The sequence below is a fragment of the Triticum dicoccoides genome, chromosome 5A (genome assembly GCF_002162155.2).
Source record: "Triticum dicoccoides isolate Atlit2015 ecotype Zavitan chromosome 5A, WEW_v2.0, whole genome shotgun sequence".
NCBI classification, from domain to species: domain Eukaryota; kingdom Viridiplantae; phylum Streptophyta; class Magnoliopsida; order Poales; family Poaceae; genus Triticum; species Triticum dicoccoides.
Window position 1 is genome coordinate 644,509,441 of NC_041388.1, and position 10,972 is coordinate 644,520,412.

At 50.8% G+C, this 10,972-nt stretch overlaps 1 pseudogene; it reads right to left on the minus strand.

Annotated features, from left to right (window-relative positions):
• The window catches only part of LOC119298242, a 43,595-nt pseudogene extending 32,963 nt beyond the window's left edge, over window positions 1-10,632 (minus strand).
• Window positions 10,633-10,972: the final 340 nt, after the last annotated feature.

A 10,972-nucleotide genomic window follows, 5' to 3' on the forward strand; every position in this document is an offset into this window, starting at 1 on the left:
CGTTAGCCGGGCGAGGGAGGCGGCGAGGCGGCGAGCAGGTGCGTGGCACCCATGCGGTGCTCGCCGTCGAGCACCTGCCTGCCTGCCTGGCCGGCAAGCAGCTCGCTGGCGCGGTGCTGGGCTGGGCCGGCAGGTGGGCCGGTGCTGGGCGACAGGTAAGCTTTTTCATTTTCTTTTGTTTTCTGTTTTTTTAATACTTCTGCAACTTTGTTGAATTAAATAAAATACCTAGGCAACTTCAAAAATCACCAAATTACTCCTGGTCCATAGTTGGATTATTTCCAACATGAAACATTTTAGTTTGGAGGTATTTGAGCATTTAAATATTTTATATAATTTTAAATGCCCAAATTCAAATGTTTATGATTTAATTCAAAAACCCTAAGATGGCCTAGGAAAATGTGCACCACTTTTGGCAGAGGTTCTGAACCAAGACAAAAATGATGGGCATTTTAGAAGGGCATTTCAGGTTCATTGAAAATTATTTTAGTAAACCCTAGTTGGTTTCAGAGGGGACTGGGGGTTCTGTCATCCCCATTTCAAGTTTCTGATGAAAAAGTAAACATGATGCAACACTCTAATGCATGACTAGTTAGGATGTGACAACACGACCAATCCTCCAAGTGATATAACACGATGCTTTTAGCAAAGCGAAATCAAGGGGTAAACCGGAAGCCGCTTTAGAACAACTCCGTGTAACCACACATGATGCAAAAGAACAGATACCCCGCTTTAGCTGAGGTTCCAGTTTATTATAGTTAATATATACATCGTTGTAATATGTACGTAAGTAGAACCAATGGCTCAGGTATAATAAGGCCGAAGATGAGCTATGTTCCACGGCCTGTTGGTCTCCTCCTCTGATGTACGTGAGTCCTTATGTTCTCGAATATCGATCGGATAGTATGACCCGTTGTGCAGATTCTTGCTGACCACGAAAGGCCCCTCCCAAGGTGGGGATAACTTATGCATATCAGTCTGATCTTGGATGAGCCGAAGCACCAAATCTCCTTCTTGAAAGGTTCTGGTTCTGACCCGGCGACTGTGATAATGACGAAGATCCTGCTGGTAAATCGTCGATCGGGCGGTTGTGATGTCAAGCTCTTCATCCAACCGGTCCAAAGCATATTGCTGTGCTGTCTCGTTGTCCGCTTCAATATAAGCCGTGACACGAGGTGAATCATGATGGATATCACTGGGGAGAACCGCCTCAGCTCCATAAACCATGAAGAACGGTGTGTATCCTGTTGATCTGTTGGGTGTTGTATTGATGCTCCATAACATAGATGGTAATTCTTCTACCCAACAACCCGGCGTTCTCTGCAAAGGAACCATGAGCCGGGGCTTGATGCCTCTCAAGATCTCTTGATTAGCTCTTTCTGCTTGACCATTAGACTGTGGATGTGCCACTGATGAAATGTCGAGCCGGATGTGCTCCCGTTCGCAGAACTCCTTCATAGCACTTTTGGACAAATTGGTACCATTATCTGTGATAATACTGTGCGGCAAACCAAACCGGAAAATCACCTTTTTGATGAACTGAACCGCCGTGGCTGCATCACACTTGCTAACAGGTTCTGCCTCCACCCACTTTGTAAACTTGTCAACCGCCACCAGGAGGTGGGTCTTCTTATCTTTGGACCTTTTGAAAGGCCCAACCATATCCAGCCCCCAAGTCGCAAACGGACAAGTAATTGGAATCATTCTCAATTCTTGAGCCGGTACATGAGCACATCTTGAAAACCTCTGGCAACTATCACATCGTCTGACCAGATCCTCCGCATCAGCATGAGCAGTTAACCAATAGAAGCCATGGCGAAACACTTTAGCCACCAGAGACTTTGAACCAGCGTGATGACCACAATCTCCTTCGTGGATCTCACGCAAAATTTCACGGCCTTCTTCAGGGGACACGCAGCATTGAAAAGCTCCTGATACACTGCAATGATGCAACTCGCCGTTGATGATAGCCACGGACTTCGATCGCCAGATTATCTGCCGGGCCAGAATCTCATCCTCTGGCAACTCGCCCCGGTTCTTGTACGCCAGGTAAGGAAGCGTCCAATCCGGAATAACATGAAGAGCCGCCACCAATTGAGCCTCCGGATCAGGAATAGCCAAATCCTCTTCACCAGGGATCTTGACCGACGGGTTGTGCAGCACATCCAGAAAAACATTAGGCGGGACCGGTTTGTGCTGAGAGCCCAGCCGGCTTAAAGCGTCCACCGCTTCATTTTTCTGCCGGTCCACGTGGTCCACCTGATAGCCTTTGAAATAACCTGCAACAGTATCCACCTCACGACGATATGCTGCCATGAGTGGGTCCTTGGAGTCCCAAGTGCCAGACACTTGCTGAGCCACAAGGTCCGAGTCACCGAAGCACTTAACTCGACTTAGATTCATCTCCTTAGCCATCCGGAGACCATGGAGCAAGGCTTCATACTCAGCTGCATTGTTAGTACAAGGGAACATTAAGCGGAGAACATAACAAAACTTATCACCTCGTGGGGAAGTTAATACGACTCCAGCCCCCAAGCCTTCCAGTTGCCTGGATCCGTCAAAATGGATGGTCCAATATGTGTGATCCGGCTTTTCTTCAGGTGCTTGCATTTCCGTCCAATCATTGATGAAATCAACAAGTGCTTGAGACTTAACCGCTGTCCGAGGCACATACTTCAAACTGTACGGCCCCAGCTCTATGGCCCACTTGGCAATCCGGCCAGTTGCTTCCCGGTTCTGGATGATATCTCCCAAAGGAGCAGAACTGACCACCGTAATTGGGTGCCCTTGGAAATATTGTTTAAGCTTCCGGCTTGCCATAAAAACTCCATACACCAGCTTCTGCCAATGCGGATACCTTTGCTTGGACTCGATTAGCACCTCGCTGATATAATAGACCGGTCGTTGAACCGGATGCTCCTTGTCTGCCTCCTCTCGCTCCACCACAATAGCCACGCTGACCGCCCGAGCATTAGCAGCAACATATAGCAGTAACGGCTCCTTGTCAATGGGAGCGGCGAGCACAGGTGGATTGGCCAACTGCCGCTTTAAGTCCTCAAATGCTTCATTAGCGGCAGAGCTCCAAACAAACTGATCCGTTTTTTCAACATCTGATACAAAGGGATTGCCTTCTCACCAAGACGACTGATAAACCGGCTTAACGTGGAAATCCAGCCTGCCAGGTGTTGGACATCGTTGATACACTTCGGTTTAGCCAGGGAGGTGATAGCCGTGATCTTCTCCGGATTAGCCTCAATTCCCCTGTTGGACACCAGAAAACCCAATAGCTTGCCCGCCGGTACACCAAAGATACACTTGTCCAGATTAAGCATCATCTTGTATGTTCTCAGGTTATCAAAGGTCTCCTTCAAATCATCAATCAGAGTCTCCTTCTCCCTGGACTTAACCACGATATCATCCACATAAGCATGTACATTACGGCCAATCTGCTTGTGAAGACAATTTTGTACACACCGTTGGTAAGTTGCTTGGGCACTCTTGAGCCCGAAGGGCATAGACACATAGCAGAAGGCTCCAAAGGGAGTTATAAATGTCGTCTTCTCCTGGTCCTTAACTGCCATTTTGATCTGATGATAGCCAGAATACGCATCCAAAAAACTTAAACGCTCACAACCCGCCGTAGCATCAATAATTTGATCAATACAGGGGAGGGAAAAAGGATCTGCTGGACAAGCCTTATTAAGATCTGTGTAATCCACACACATGCGCCAGGTGCCATTTTTCTTGAGGACCAGCACCGGATTGGCAAGCCACTCAGGGTGAAAAACTTCAACAATAAAGCCAGCTGCTAAGAGCCTGGCTACCTCTTCTCCAATCGCCTTGCGTCTTTCTTTGTTAAACCGGCGGAGGAACTGTTTCGCCGGTTTATATTTAGGATCCACATTAAGTGTGTGCTCAGCGAGTTGCCTCGGTACACCTGGCATGTCAGAGGGCTTCCATGCAAAAATGTCCCGATTCTCACGGATGAACTCGATGAGCGCGCTTTCCTATTTCGGATCCAAGTTGGCACTGATGCTGAACTGCTTGGACGAATTGCCAGGTACGAAGTCAACAAGCTTAGTTTCTGCTGCCGATTTGAACATCAGGGCCGGATCATGCTCCGTAGTTGGCTTCTTCAACGGAGTCATGTCCGCCGGATCAACATTGTCTTTATAGTACTTCAACTCCTCGGTGGCACAAACCGACTTTGCATAAGCCGCATCTCCTTCCTCGCATTCCAAAGCGATTTTGTGGCTTCCGTGAACCGTTATTGTCCCCCTGTGACCCGGCATCTTGAGCTGTAAATACACATAACAGGGTCGTGCCATAAACTTGGCGTAAGCCGGTCGCCCAAACAGGGCGTGATATGTACTCTGGATTTTCACCACTTCAAACGTCAATGTCTCCGACCTAGAATCATGGTCATCCTCAAGGGCCACTTCCAGAGCTATCTTGCCAACAGGATATGCTGATCTGCCAGGTACTACACCGTGGAACACCGTATTAGACGGTTTAAGATTTTTATCTGTCAGTCCCATACGACGGAAGGTCTCATAGTACAAGATATTAATGCTGCTACCTCCATCCATGAGCACCTTGGTGAACTTATAACCTCCCACCTGAGGCGCCACCACCAGAGCCAACTGACCCGGATTATCGACCTGGGGTGAGTGATCCTCTCTGCTCCATATGATTGGCTGTTCAGACCAACGTAGATAACGAGGTATGGCCGGTTCAACAGAGTTGACCGCCCGCCTCTGAACCTTCCGGTCTCGCTTGTCCAAGCTAGTGGTGAAGACATGGTACTGCCCACTACTCAACTGCTTTGGATTGCTCTGGTAACCTGACTGTTGCTATTGTTGGTTGTAACCACCCTGGTTGTTCTGACTATTTTGACCATTATGTCCGCCCGGATTACCATTGAATCCTGAACCGGAACTTCCTCCACCGTAACCCGGCCCGGATCCTGAGCCACCGCCAGATTCGTGATCATACCAGAAATTATTAGAATTCTTGAACTCCTGCATAATAAAGCAATCCTTCCAAAGGTGGTTTGCTGGCGCCTCCTTCGTCCCATGTCTTGGGCAGGGCTGGCTTAGCAGATAGTTTAGGCGGTTTGGGTTAGGGTTGGGTGCTCCATTACGATTTTTTGATCTACCCTTGCGTCGCTGGCCATTGTCCTGTGCATTGGTATTAGCCACAAAGTCCATGTTACCATCCGCTTTATGCTTGCCTCCACCACCATTGCCTGCCCAGTGATGCTGCTGACCTTTGGAGCTGCTATTCTTCTTCCCTTTCTCTGTCTTGTCATCATCAGATTCGGGATCCTTGGTACTATCAGAATCAGCATATTTCACCAAAGCGGCCATGAGGGTCCCCATGTCAGTGCAATGACGCTTCATCTGTCCCAACTTTAGCTTCAGGGGCCCAAACCGGCAGTTGCCTTCTAGGGTTAATACTGCGGTGTCAGCGTTGATGCGGTCTGAGGAGTGCAACACTTGTGAAACCCGGCGCACCCAATGAGTCGTTGATTCTCCTTCCTCCTAGACGCATGCAGCTAAGTCCACTATCGACATAGGTTGTTTACAGGTATCCTTGAAATTGCTGATAAACCGGGCTCGTAATTGGGCCCATCAACTGATAGAATTAGCCGGCAAGCTTTTTAACCAAGTACGGGCCGTTCCTTCAAGCATCATGGTGAAGTATTTCGCACACGCCGCGTCATCCACATCAAGCATCTCCATGGCCATCTCATAGCTCTCCACCCATGTCTCTGGAGGTTGATCCGCCGTGTAATTTGGTACCTTGCGCGGGCCTTTGAAATACTTGGGCAGGCGCACGTTGCGTAAAGCGGGGATAAGGCAAGGCACCCCCAAAGAACTAGAAGTAACACCAGGTTCAGTCGAGGTGGTTGGACGAACTGGCATGAGTTGTCGAGCCTGATGCTGTGTGGCTAACTTGGCCTTCCTGCGCGCGCAGGCCCGGTCCACCACTCCCTGAGCGTTATCAGCACCACCCGCCGGGTTGTTGTCACGGGGTGCGCCACGTCGTTCATTACTCGACACTGCTGGTTCATCCATATGTCTGCTATAGCTCCGGCTTGGACGGGGGGTCGAGTGGATCCGGTCGCGGCTGTACGAGTACGCTTCCTGTTGGGCCAAAGCTGTCCTCAGAAGTTCTTTGACCCGTCGCGTCTCTACTGCCTGCGGCGAGTCACCTTCAATTGGAATGGCCTCCAGCCATGCAGCCGCGGCAACAAGATTGTCCATTGGGTTGGAGTAGTGACCCGGAGGTGTTAAAGCATCCTGAGGTATAACGGTGTTTTGATGAGGCGGATCCATCTGACGAGGCTGAACCGGTGCACCGGTCCCAGGGGCTTCTGCCCGGTTTCCCTCCAGCGGATTGCCGGCTCTTGGTCCTGGAGTGTTGAAAAGGTCTCTGGCCTCGAAAACCGGAGGTAAGCGGGATCGGTGCTTCCTCCTCATGACTTCATGCGACGCGCTCTGGTCCAACATAAGCCTGTAGGCCTGTGCATCTAAAGCGGCCCGCTCTGCGGCCATCCTGGTGTCCTCAGCCGCCAGATCCACCTTGGCCTGGGTGATCTGTTCCTTTACCTTTGCAATCTCCGCGTTGTGAACGTCCTGATCCGGCGGATTAACTTCCGCCATAAGCACAACCAACGCATCAAATAGTTCTGATAGAACCTAAGCCGGCGGGCGCACAGGGCCTCCTGCCCCGGCAGCCGTTGCCGCTGCTGAACCGGAGGTCGTTGCCGCAGCGGTCGAAGAATGAAGCGCTGCTTGTGTGCCAGTCATGAATATTCCAACCCGGTTGGGCAAATCGGAGGGGTCCGGAATACTGTCGCCATCGGAACAGCCCCCAATCCGGCCATCTTGCAGCGAACGATGGCATCGCCGCGAGATTCCGATCCATCCTCATAACTTCCTCCATGGATGACTCCCACAAAGGCACGCTTCATGGCCGGTTTAACCCGGGCAGATCGCGCATGCTGAGCCGTCTCGACGAGGTCGGTGCAGATGTTCGGCTCAGGGCCCGGTTCACCGATCTTGCCAATGAAAACGTGAATGCTACCAAAGGGGACCCGGTACCCGTACTCAATTGAGCCGGCCTCGGGGCCCCAGCTTGCGTCGTCGATGTAAAGCTTGCCGCGACGACTCTTAGTCATCCGGCCCACAGTGTAGCCCTCGAGTCCTTCAAAGCGGCCCTCCAAGAACCGGAAACCATCATGTGATAGCCCCACGGTGGGCGCCAACTGTCGTGGTTTTGTCACGGCAGATGTCCTAGAGAAAGGACTTAGTCGTGGAGCCATCGCGACGGGTTAGCTTGAAGGGGTTAAAGCGGACACAGGGACGCAAGAGAGTTTATACTAGTTCGGCCCCTTCAATGAAGGTAAAAGCCTACGTCTAGTTGTGATGGAATTGATGGGGTTTCGATGACTAGGGAGCAAACAAGCTTCGCCTATGTCTCGAGTTGTTCTCTGTTCTCCTTAAACCGCCGCCGGGTCGTCCCCTTATATACACGGGTGACATTCGTCGGTTCAGAGTCCCAACACCGGTCGATATTCGTATCCGGGTTGGTCTCTCCTTATTCCTAACTTACAATACAAGCTTACATGCAACTTCCGGTTTACAGCTACAAGTCTTGAACCGGCTACGGGCCTTAGGCCCTCATCTGCCTTCTTGGGCTTTATCACTTCTGGAACTACTGATGAAGTTGACCCAGCCCAGATAGGCCGGTTTACGCCCAGCAGTAATATCCTCAACAGCCCTCCTTAATGACCCTCTCCTTGAACGCTAGAGCTACCTCCCCCTTGAGCTTCCACCACTCTGTTCTAGCGACTTTGGCACGCTTATCCCGCTGGACACGAATCCGAAAGCGGAAGTCAGCAACCACCAGCTTATGCTGGGGTACAACACTCTCTCCAGGTATCACCTTACAGTCTAGGCACGCACGCCTATCTTCTCTTCTCGACGGGATGAAATCAATCAGGCTAGAGTGTTGGCCACTACTAAAAGTCACCAGATGTGATTCTCTCTTTCTAAAGAGGGTGTTAGCTACAATCATGTTGTAGGCTAGAGCAAAGCTTAAGACATCTTCTCCTTCTTGATTCCTGATGCCATAGCCAAAGCCCCCGTGCGCCCCTTCAAAACCTGTGTTAGATGTACCCATGTGGCCATTGAGGTCTCCTCCTATGGAGAGCTTCTCACCAATCGGTACACTCCTAACCATGTCTTCCAGGCCTTCCCAGAATTCCCTCTTGGCGTTCTCATTGTTGCCTACCTGCGGGGCATACGCGCTGATAACATTGAGAACCAAGTCCTCAACTACCAGCTTGACCAGGATAATCCGGTCCCCACGTCTCTTGACGTCTACCACTCCATACTTGAGGCTCTTGTTGATCAAGATGCCTATGCCATTTCTATTTGCAGTCGTCCCTGTGTACCACAGCTTGAAGCCGGTGTTGGAAATATGCCCTAGAGGCAATAATAAATTGGTTATTATTATATTTCCTTGTTCATGATAATCGTTTATTATCCATGCTAGAATTGTATTGATAGGAAACTCAGATACATGTGTGGATACATAGACAACACCATGTCCCTAGTAAGCCTCTAGTTGACTAGCTCGTTGATCAATAGATGGTTACGGTTTCCTGACCATGGACATTGGATGTCGTTGATAACGGGATCACATCATTAGGAGAATGATGTGATGGACAAGACCCAACCCTAAGCATAGCACAAGATCGTGTAGTTCGCATGCTAAAGCTTTTCTAATGTCAAGTATCATTTCCTTAGACCATGAGATTGTGCAACTCCCGGATACCGTAGGAATACTTTGAGTGTGCCAAACGTCACAACGTAACTGGGTGGCTATAAAGGTGCACTATGGGTATCTCCGAAAGTGTCTGTTGGGTTGGCACGAATCGAGACTGGGATTTGTCACTCCGTGTGATGGAGAGGTATCTCTGGGCCCACTCAGTAGGACATCATCATAATGTGCACAATGTGATCAAGGAGTTGATCTCGGGATGATGTGTTACGGAGCGAGTAAAGAGACTTGCCGGTAACGAGATTGAACAAGGTATCGGGATACCGACGATCGAATCTCGGGCAAGTACAATACTGCTAGACAAAGGGAATTGTATACGGGATTGATCGAATCCTTGACATCGTGCTTCATCCGATGAGATCATCGTGGAACATGTGGGAACCAACATGGGTATCCAGATCCCGCTGTTGGTTATTGACCGGAGAACGTCTCGGTCATGTCTGCATGGTTCCCGAACCCGTAGGGTCTACACACTCAAGGTTCGATGACGCTAGGGTTATAAAGGAAGTTTGTATGTGGTTACCGAATGTTGCTCGGAGTCCCGGATGAGATCCCGGACGTCACGAGGAGTTCTGGAATGGTCCGTAGGTAAAGATTTATATATGGGAAGTCCTGTTTTGGTCACCGGAAAAGTTTCGGGGTTTATCGGTAACATACCGGGACCACCGGGAGGGTCCCGGGGGTCCACCAAGTGGGGCCACAAGCCCCGGAGGGCTGCATGGGCCAAGTGTGGGAGGGGACCAGCCCCAGGTGGGCTGGTGCGCCCTCCCCCCACAAGGGCCCAAGGCGCCTAAGGGGAGGAGGGGGCAAACCCTAAGGGCAGATGGGCCTTAGGGCCCATGCCTGGTGCGCCTCCCTCTCCCCCTCCACCCGGCCGCCACCCAGATGGGATCTGGGGGCTGCCGCCATCCCTAGGGAGGGAACCCTAGGTGGGGGCGCAGCCCCTCCCCTCCCCCTATATATACTTGAGGTTTGGGCTGCCCAAGACACACGAGTTCCTCTCCTTCTTGGCGCAGCCCTACCCCTCTCCCTCCTCGTCTCTTGCAGTGCTTGGCGAAGCCCTGCTGGAGTACCAGGCTCCTCCACCACCACCACGCCGTTGTGCTGATGCTGGATGGAGTCTTCCTCAACCTCTCCCTCTCTCCTTGCTGGATCAAGGCATGGGAGACGTCACCGGGCTGTACGTGTGTTGAACGCGGAGGTGTCGTCCATTCGGCACTAGGATCTCCGGTGATTTGGATCACGACGAGTACGACTCCTTCAACCCCGTTCTCTTGAACGCTTCCGCTTAGCGATCTACAAGGGTATGTAGATGCACTCTCCTTCCCCTTGTTGCTAGTTTCTCCATAGATAGATCTTGGTGACACGTAGGAAAATTTTTGAATTTCTTCTACGTTACCCAACAGCCGGTATCCTCCACCTCCTTCGCCTTCTGTCCTCTCCATTGGTTTCTTGGACGCAAAGGATATCAACACCTCTCGTCACCGCTACATCAACTAGCTCCCGAAGCTTCCCTGTCAGAGACCCTACGTTCCAGCTACCTAAGCGAATCCTCATAGGCTCGGCTAGCTTCCTTACCCTTCGCACTCGTCGAGTCAAATGCGAAGACCCTTGCCCATTTTCCACTACATCCGGGCGCCGATGTAGCGCGCCACTAAGGATGCGACGACCCGATCCTCGCTCACTTGCCACCGTATCCGGATCAAGATACAGCGCGCCACCTTGGGGGTGACGGCCCGGCCCTTGCCCATTTTCCACCACACCCGGGTTCCGATGTAGCGCGTCGCTGAGAGGGTTACGCCCCAACGAAAATCTTTTGGGTTTCATCTCCATAAGAGTGGCTGAGTTTTTACGTTGGCTCGCCAAGCCTATCACAACCCTCCTCCTTTACCCGGGCTTGGGACCGGCTATGTTGAGACAACATAGGCGGAGTTATGGCATGATGGCAAGCAAGGGAAAATAAACATCCCGTCATCCATCATGAAGAATTCCACGGATTCCTCAAACCAACGCTATAACAATTTTTTAAATCACAAAATAAAGAAGAGAATGAATTAGTTTTGTACGACATGGAAAGCAGATCAATTGACGATTAAATTCACCTAACAATAGTATACCT